Source organism: Panthera leo, chromosome B1 (genome assembly GCF_018350215.1).
Source record: "Panthera leo isolate Ple1 chromosome B1, P.leo_Ple1_pat1.1, whole genome shotgun sequence".
Taxonomy (NCBI): Eukaryota; Metazoa; Chordata; class Mammalia; order Carnivora; family Felidae; genus Panthera; species Panthera leo.
In genome coordinates this window covers 85204649-85213513 of record NC_056682.1, presented here as the reverse complement: position 1 = coordinate 85213513, position 8865 = coordinate 85204649, and positions in this window count along the sequence as shown.

Here is an 8865-nt window from a genome sequence, read left to right as displayed (position 1 = left end):
TTTCTGTTCTAATTTTTATTATTTCCTTCCTTTTGCTTACTTGTGGTTCATTTGACTCTTCTTGAGGTTGTCGGCTTATTGACTTGAAACTTTTTCTCTTCTCTAACATATGCATTTAGCACTATAAATTTATCTTGTTTTGGATTCATTGGGCTTCTTGACTCTGTGGAACAGTGTTTTTCATCAGTTCTGAAATTTTAACTAATTTTCTCTTCAAATGCTGCTGTGGCCCTATTTCTCCTTTCACCTGCTGAGTCTTTAGGTAAGTACTTGCAGCCTTCTTTATTTTTTGTTTTTTACCTTCTCGTCTGCACCAGCAATCTCTGTCACTCCATCCTTCATTGTGGATAGTTTTCTTTTCCAGTTCATTTTTTATCTGTGTCAAATCTGTTAAACCAATGTACTAAGTTTTAAATTTTTGTTACTTTATTTCTTAAATCTAAAAGTTCCATTGGATCCTTTAAAAATCTGTTTTAGAGGCACCTGGGTGGCTCAGTCAGTTAAGCATCTAACTCTTGATTTTGTCTCAGGTCATGATTTCATGGTTCGTGGGTTTGAGCTCTGCATCTGGATCTGCATTGACAGCACGGAGTTTGCTAGGGATTCTCTCTCTCTCTCCCTCTCTCTCTCTGCCCCTCACCTGCTTGCACGTGTGCTCTCTCTCTCAAAATAAACAAATAAAACATTTAAAAAATCTGTTTTATACTTTAAACTTTAAAACTCTGACTCTCTTGATAATTTTTTTCTTCATATGTAAACATAGTAAATTTATACAATCTCAAGATTTGAAGTCTTTGTAAAACTATGACAGTCTATAGACTGTAGTCTATATTTCTGTAGTCCATAATTTCCCATGGATATCACTTATGGCATCTACTTCCTTTATGTATCTGGTTATCTTTGACTTAACCTTGAATTTGAAAAGTTTACTGGATGAATGATCTGAGGCCTAATAGATATTTGGCTTTTGCCAGAAAGACTTTGCATTGGATTCCAGGTGCTTGGAGTACTACCAGTTTAAGACAACTCCAAACCAAACTCACCACTTGAAACTTCCTGGGGTGCCTGGGTGGCTCAGTTAAGTGTCCAACTTCAGCTCAGGTCATGATCTCATGGTTCGGGAGTTTGAGCTCCACATCAGGCTCTACACTGGTGGTGTGGAGCCGGCTTGGGATTCTCTCTTTCTCCTTCTCTCTCTCTCTCTCTCTCTGCCTCTTCCCCACTTGCTCTCTCTCTCAAAATAAATAAGTAAACTAAAAAAAAAAAGACTTGAAACTTCTTAAGAAATGAAGGAGATGCAGGAGATCTTAATTGGGCTGCAATTTTGTGGTGGGACTGGTATGTATGAGGGTACAGTCCTTTGTAGGCTAGAATATTATGGGGTAAATCTCCTATTAGACTTCTTATTTCATGTGGTCTCTGGGATTTGACTTCTTTCTCTCTCCTGAAGGCCAGCAAAACAAAAATCCAAAATTTATAGGGGGGATCACTACTCTCAGAGTGAAAGAGGCTTCTGTCTTTATTTGTACCTCTGGGATCCTGATTTATCTTCATTGTAGGTCCAATAAGTCCTTACTATCATATCAGTTCTTTGATTCTTTTAAGAATATATGTATATATTATATTTTATCCTATTAAAAAATAAGTTTTTATCAGGAGCACTGGTCTGAATAACTTAATGCAGCATTCAGAAAACAGATAGATGGGCTTTGTTAAGAGAGTAAATGTCGTAGAACTTACACATTTTGGGGAAAGGTACTCCCTTTTATTGTTTGTCTCTCTGGCTTTACTTCTTCTGAGGTCAGCTGGAATGGGTTTTCATCTCATCGGAAGTAGTAAATTCCGAAATCCAAGTGTTTTTCTGAGACTGTTGTGTGTGTGGCATGGGATAAATGAATAATTAATAGATAGTGTCATTCTATCTTCTGTGTGTCCTTGAGATTCAGATTTCTCATCAGAGAATTAAGGAGATGCATACATATGTAATAGAAAAGTAATTAATTAAAAAACCTTATGGTACCCAACTTGAATCAGAAGTATCTATAATATAAAGTCATAAGGTATTTTTTCCTTTCTTCTTCTTCTTCTTCTTCTTCTTCTTCTTCTTCTTCTTCTTCTTCTTCTTCTTCTTCTCCTCCTCCTCCTCCTCCTCCTCCTCCTCCTCCTCCTCCTCCTCCTCCTCCTCCTTCTTCTTCTTCTTCTTCTTCTTCTTCTTCTTCTTCTTCTTCTTCTTTCTTCTTCTTCATGTATATATCATCTAAGAGGCATGAAAACAACAACCAAGCCAGTAGCAGTGAGCCCTGCTAGTACCCAGATTGTTTCTTGACATGTTATTTCTTAGAGATAGGCTGATTCCATGTTTGGGTAGAAAGTATACATGATGATTCTGGAACATTGTTAAATCAGATAGCGAGGAAGCTTTCAAAGACTAGCGATATCATGGAAAGAAGGACCTAGAAACCAACTCAAAGAACAATTTGAGCTTCCCAGAGCAAAGTCCAAGTGAATCCTCTCACATGTATTCTAACTGGTCAAGCCCAGCTTCATACAGTCTTACACTGGGTGTGGCTTCCTTGTAGTCAGTATAGATTTCTCTCTCCCTAGGACCTTGCCCTGCTAAAGCAAGGCTGACCTGAGTCAGCAGCTGAGTTTTCCAGGTTCCTTGGTTTAATAATAGTCTCTGCCTAACCTGAATCAGTACACAGAGGTGCTAACCTGCTCTCTGTCAGCACAGGCATCCTGGGAGATATTTCTCTAGTAAATATGTCCCTCTTGTAACCTGTCTCATACCTGTCAAAATTTTTGTTTGATGTCATGTTATCTCTTATTCTTTTCTATAGTTTTCCCCCACATACTTTGTAGCTAACATTTAAGTGCTTTCTTTGCTACATTATCTTCCCTAACTTTCCCAACAGCCTCATATATAATACCCACATATTACTAGGTCTAGTTCCTGAGTGAAATATTTTTCATTTTTAGATGAAAAAAAATTAAAGTTAGGAATAAGCTGGACAGCTGGCAAGAACCTAGTTGTTCCTTCAATCATTTACTCTACAAATACATATTGAAAACCTACTCAAGCCAGGTTCTATGCTAGGCACTGGGATACATGGGGAATAAAAACATGAGCCCTAATCTCAAGGAGCTTGCAGTCTAGACAGAAGACTCAACCTCAATTTAACAATCACATGAGTGAATTATTAATGCTAATTGTTGTTTAGTGCTATGTTTAGCATATGGAGCAGACCTATCATTAGAGCTATGGAGGCAAAGTACAAGGTGCTATGCAAGCATTTAACTGGGCTGTCTAATCAAGGGATGACAGAAGGTTTCTGCAAGGGAAAGCTTTTGAGCTGAGATCCCAAGGATGAATAGACAGTAACCAGAAGGAGGGGAGAGGAGCTGGAGCTCATGGAATGAGTGCAAGAGTGATATAAATAATTCTAGAGATGTTCTCATGGGCTAGATCAATAAGACTTAGATCATGTTAAGAATTTTGTACTATACACAGACTTAATAGAAATGGGAGGGTATTCAAGGATTTTAATTGGGTCACTGTGTGTGTGTGTGTGTGTGTGTGTGTGTGTGTGTGTGTGTGTATGTATGTATGTAGGCTGCTCTTGCTGCTGTGTTTAAATCAAGAATTAAGTGTATAAGCTATCTTGTGAAATGCTACGTGGAACAATACATTTGTGGTCAATCAATGAGTAGATGATACTCTAAGAACATTCCTCTCACATTACAGGAAAACATGTCTAGTCTAGGATAAAGCATTTCTAGTTTTGTCATTTCTCTCCTGCTTTTCATTGAGGGATATATGGTTTCAGTAATATGTAGCCTGAGGGCTCTATTTTCTGGTAAAGTCTATATTCTCTTCTTCTCTGGGAAACATCTACCCCAACCATGTTGGTTTCTATTGCCTAATCCCCCTTTCCCGCTATTTCTGAATGCTCACTGTTTCTGCTTAATGTTTCTGAGAAGATTTCTGAATGCTTACTCTTTCTCAAAATTACCCTACAAACTCTTCAGCGTGAAATCCACACACCTCTATTCTCCAGTGCCAGGGTGTCTTCTCCATTTGATGGGCATCAGAGCCCCCTACTGGGAGAAACAGCTCAACCACATAAATACCAACACAAAGGGCCAGAGTCCTGTAACTTTGGTGCATTTGTGTGGTGGGTGGTTTACTCAACCAATGTTAAATGTAATGCTGCGCCAGCTAGAAAATCTACTTGTCACCTTTGCAATACCTCTGACATAAAATTACAAATAATTAGCTTCTCATCTGCAACATTTTCCAATTACTCTGGATTGAAGACTCATCATAACAATGAGTGCATATCACAAATTTAGTCTCAAAAAACTCTGGAATTGATGTTAAGAAATAATTCAGTCCAGTCTTCTGCTTCAAGGAAAAGAACATCTAACATCTTCAGGATGCTGAGTTCTTTGTTCCATTCCTAAAATTTCCCAGGAAGGATACTCCACAATATCATCAAAAACCAAATTCTATCTTTTTTAGTAATCCAATGGTTTTGTACATTTGATAAAAATATCTTTTATAATTTTATTTTACTTTATTTTTTTGATTGTTTATTTATTTATTTTGAGAGGGAGAGAGAGAGAGCGCAAGTGGGGAAGGGGCAGAGAGAGAAGGAGAGAGAGAATCCCTAGTAGACTTCACACTGTCAACGTAGAGCCCAACACAGGGCTTGATCTCACAAACGGTGACATCATGACTTGAGGTGACATCATGACCTGAGCTAAAATCAAGAGTCAGATGCTTAACCAACTGAGCCACCCAGGTGCCCCAATAAAAATATCTTTTAAAACAAATTTATTTTAGAATAGTTTTATACTTACAGAAAAGTTACAAAGATAGTATAGAGAGTTCCTGTATGTCCCTCACTTAGTTTTCCCTATTGTTAACATCTGACATTACCATGGTTCACTTGCCACAATTAAGGAGTCAACATCGGTATATTACTATGAACTAACCTCCAGCCTTTATTTGGATTTCACTAGTTTTCTCTGAACATCCTTTTTCTGATCCAGGATCCCATCCTGGATACCATGTTATATTTCACTGTCATGTCTTCCGGGCTCCTCTGCTCTCTGACAGTGTCTGTGACTATGTTTTGGTTGATCTTGATGGTTTTGAGGAGTACTGGTCATATGTTTAGTAGAATGCTCCTCCATATGGATTTGTCTGCTTTTCTCATGGTTACACTGGGGTCATCAGTTTTGGAGAGAAAGACAGCAGAGGTCAAGTACACTCCCATCACGTCATATCTAGGAACACACTATTAACATGATTCATTGCTGAAGAGGTTAGCTTTGATTGCCAGGAGGAAGTGGTGTTTGTTGGATTTCTCCACTGCAAAGTTACTTTTACTTGTTTTTATTTAAAAAATGTTTATTTATTATTGACAGAAAGAGAGGGCGAGAGTGCGTGCAAAAGCGGGGCAGAGAGAGAGGGAGACAGAGGATCCAAAGCAGGCTCTGCGCTGACAGCAGAGAGCCCCAAGTGGGGCTCAAATTCACAAACCACGAGATCATGACCTGAGCCCAAGTTAGCGCTTAACCGATTGAGCCACCCAGGTGCCCCTACTTTTTGTGGTTTAATTTAAATTTCTTTCCTTTTATTTTATAGAGAAACTTGTGGGCTTTCCTTTCAGAAGAGGGAAGGCAGTGTAAGCTGGTGATGAAGGACATCTTTTAGGAACCAGAGAGGTCTAGATTTGTGAGCAGTTTTGTTGCTCTGTGTGATCCTGGGCAAGTTATTTCCTAAGCTTTACTGTCAGAATTTGTAAGATGGGATAACAGTATTTCCCTCAACTGTTACGCCAAGGGTCAAACAACACCGTGCACATAAAGAAAGCCTTTACTGGCCACCCGATGAACCAACATGCAGCTAACTCTCATACTCAAATGCTTGCTATTATTGCTAACGTTAATATGATAGCCATGATCATAAGCACTGTGTATTTACTTCAAAGCCACTGCTGAGTTTATTCTTCAGTCAGTAGCAGCATTCCTCAGCATGCAATTCATTCCATTAATATGCCGGCCTGGGCTTGGGGCCTTTGGGCTAAATGGCTGAGCCTGGCTGGTTCATTCAGTCATGGGTTTAACAATCTTCGCTGAGCTCCTCCTAGGTCCTGAGGATACAGTGTTGAATCAACACACAGAGTGTGGCTGTAGCCCAGCCAGTTGGGTGGAGAATGTTCAGAGAGAGGGACATGGGAGCTGTGTGTGGGGTTAGGTCAGGTGAGACCATGAGGGTTAAGTGTGAGGACAGCCTTGATCACTCACTCCTTCCTTAGCTGCAAGTCAGATAGTCTTGAGCAAGAAAGCATTTTATTCATGGATAAAATTCACTCTTTCAAGTCCATCACCATAGGATCAGAATAGCCCACCCAGACTAATGACTTCACCGGGTCTCCCCTTCCACCTTGTTCTGTGCTTGAAGTGACTAGAAAGTTGTTTTCAAACTTAGGATATATTAGTGTGAACTGAGGGAGTCCTTACACATGTATTTTACATCCTGTTCCTCATTATTTCCCATATTGTTGTTTCCCATATTGTTCATCTGAGTCTGAGTTCACACTCTCTTCCTTACTGCGGTGTGTTTCAATCATGTATTTGGAGATTTTTTTTATTGTGAATGTATATTCTTTTGGAAGTTGTCTTTTAAGAGGGTCTTGAGACCTGGGTTCAGAGTATTCCTCCAGGGAGGATATGAGTTTATGAGTGTAATTCCACCAAACACTTAGTGTAACTATCAATTTGGGGCCACTTTAAAGTGTATCTGTACCTTAGGTATTCGGGTCACACTGGTGGTTGGATTTGGGTCCAAGAGCTCATGAGAAGGTTTGTCTGTAGTTAGGGCATCTGGGACTGAGAAGTGGGACCAGGGAAGGGAGACCGTATCCTTTCTGTACTTTATCTAGAACCAATGTCACCACTTACAAACATCTGTACCGACTCCTTCTAAAAGGTATTTTTCTTTGATAGTTTATTTACTAAGGTTTTCCTAGTTTATCTGCCACTGTGGATCTCTGATTCTAACCCTGGACTTTGTCCCTATTGCAGGAGTAGCACAAATCCTTCCTATGGTCTGTTCTTTTTTTGTATGGCCTTTGAGCTAAGGATAGTTTTTACATTTTTAAAGAGTTAACAAACAACAATGAAGGAAAGGTACAGAAATTACATGTGACCCACAAAGCCTAAAATATTATCTGGCCCTTTACAGAAAAAAAAAATGTGGAACCCTAGACCATCAGGAATCAGCATATGCACTCAGAGCAAACTCCATTACTGATGTTCATTTTCCCCTTGGGTAGAACTTTCTTGTAGTCTCTAGTTTCCAAAAGTCTCTCTCACTTTACCACCAGCTTAGTTATTCATCTTAAAGGAAATTTCTAATATTTGATATCCATATTTTTAAAATTTATTTATTTATTTTGAGAGAGAGAGAGTGAGAGAGAGAGAGCGAGCACGTGGGCAGGGGAGGGACAGAGAGAGAGGGAGAGAAAATCCCAAGCAGGCTCCATGCTGTCAGCACAGAGCCCAACACAGTGCTCAAACTCACAAGCTGTGAGATCATGACCTGAGCTGAAATCAAGAGTCAGAAGCTTAACACCCTGAGCCATCCAAGTGTCCTGATCTCCGTATTTTTAAGTGTTCTGTAGTTTAGGGGGTTTTGTGGACATCTATTTCCCCATGTTATATGAAAAAGAAGTCCTATACATCTGTCATTTACTTCCTGTCAAGCAAGTCTCAGAGCCATAGCAGGGGCTAGGACAAGGGCAGACTGTTGTCTGAAAGCACAAAATAATAATTTTCTTTTGCAGGAGTGAGTCTAGAAAGTAATAACTCACATTGGTATCTTTAGACAGTGAGCTTTCTTGCACAGCTAAGGTTAGACAGCAATCACTGGGGACCCACCTTGTGCGTGGTGGTTTTTGCACATGTGGGTGAGCGTGGGGGTGTGCATGGGTCCCTGCACATGTTACCCCCGTGGTTGCGTCCATCCGATTTTGTCTCCAGATTAGAATTGTTTTGGATCAGGGAGATTTCCTGACTACATAATAATCTTCCTGTCAATATACTAAAGTCCAACTTTCAGCTCTTGCTTTTCATTCCTGAGATTTTTGAGCAGTCTGGAGATGCCTACCCATTTATGGAAGGAACATGGTGCGGCCCAGAGAACTCTAGCAAAAGGGTCAGGAACCTTAAGTTCTAGCCCTCACTCTGGTCCTCATTAACATTCTCCCTTGTCTCCTCCTTGTTTCAAACTAAAGGAACAAAAAAGAGGGGAAGAGAAAGTGAGGGGGCAAATGGACCGCTTTCAATCTGCCCGTCATAAAGGGAGGGCTGTGTCTTCTCAGACATCAGCCCAGGCCCAGCGTGATGGGATCTTATTCTCAGGTCTACCTCTATTGTGTTCTCACATTCTGTTAATTGGCTGCTCTGCTCTCACATGTATTTATAGATATTGATGCCATTTCTAAAGCTCCGAATTATGTGGGTGATTTTATTTAGAGGTCTGAGACCGTTGGCTCCCACTAGATCTATAACATCAATGACAGCTGTGTTGTGTATACAGCTCTATAGCAACCAAAAGCAGCTGCCTGCCCATGGAAGCTGCCTCTGGCTTCTCCCCTGACTATTCAGTAAATGATCCCTAAGAACAAAGAAGGCAGGGACATTAGGGGGAGGCAGGAAGGGGGTGCTTAGGTTAAGGGGGCCATGACTATGATCAGACCTTCTGGATGTTCCCACAGGGAGAGGATGGGAATGTTTTCCACAACAAAAAGGTCTGAGAGCCTTGGGGAGTTGAATTTTTACCTCCCCGTGTGC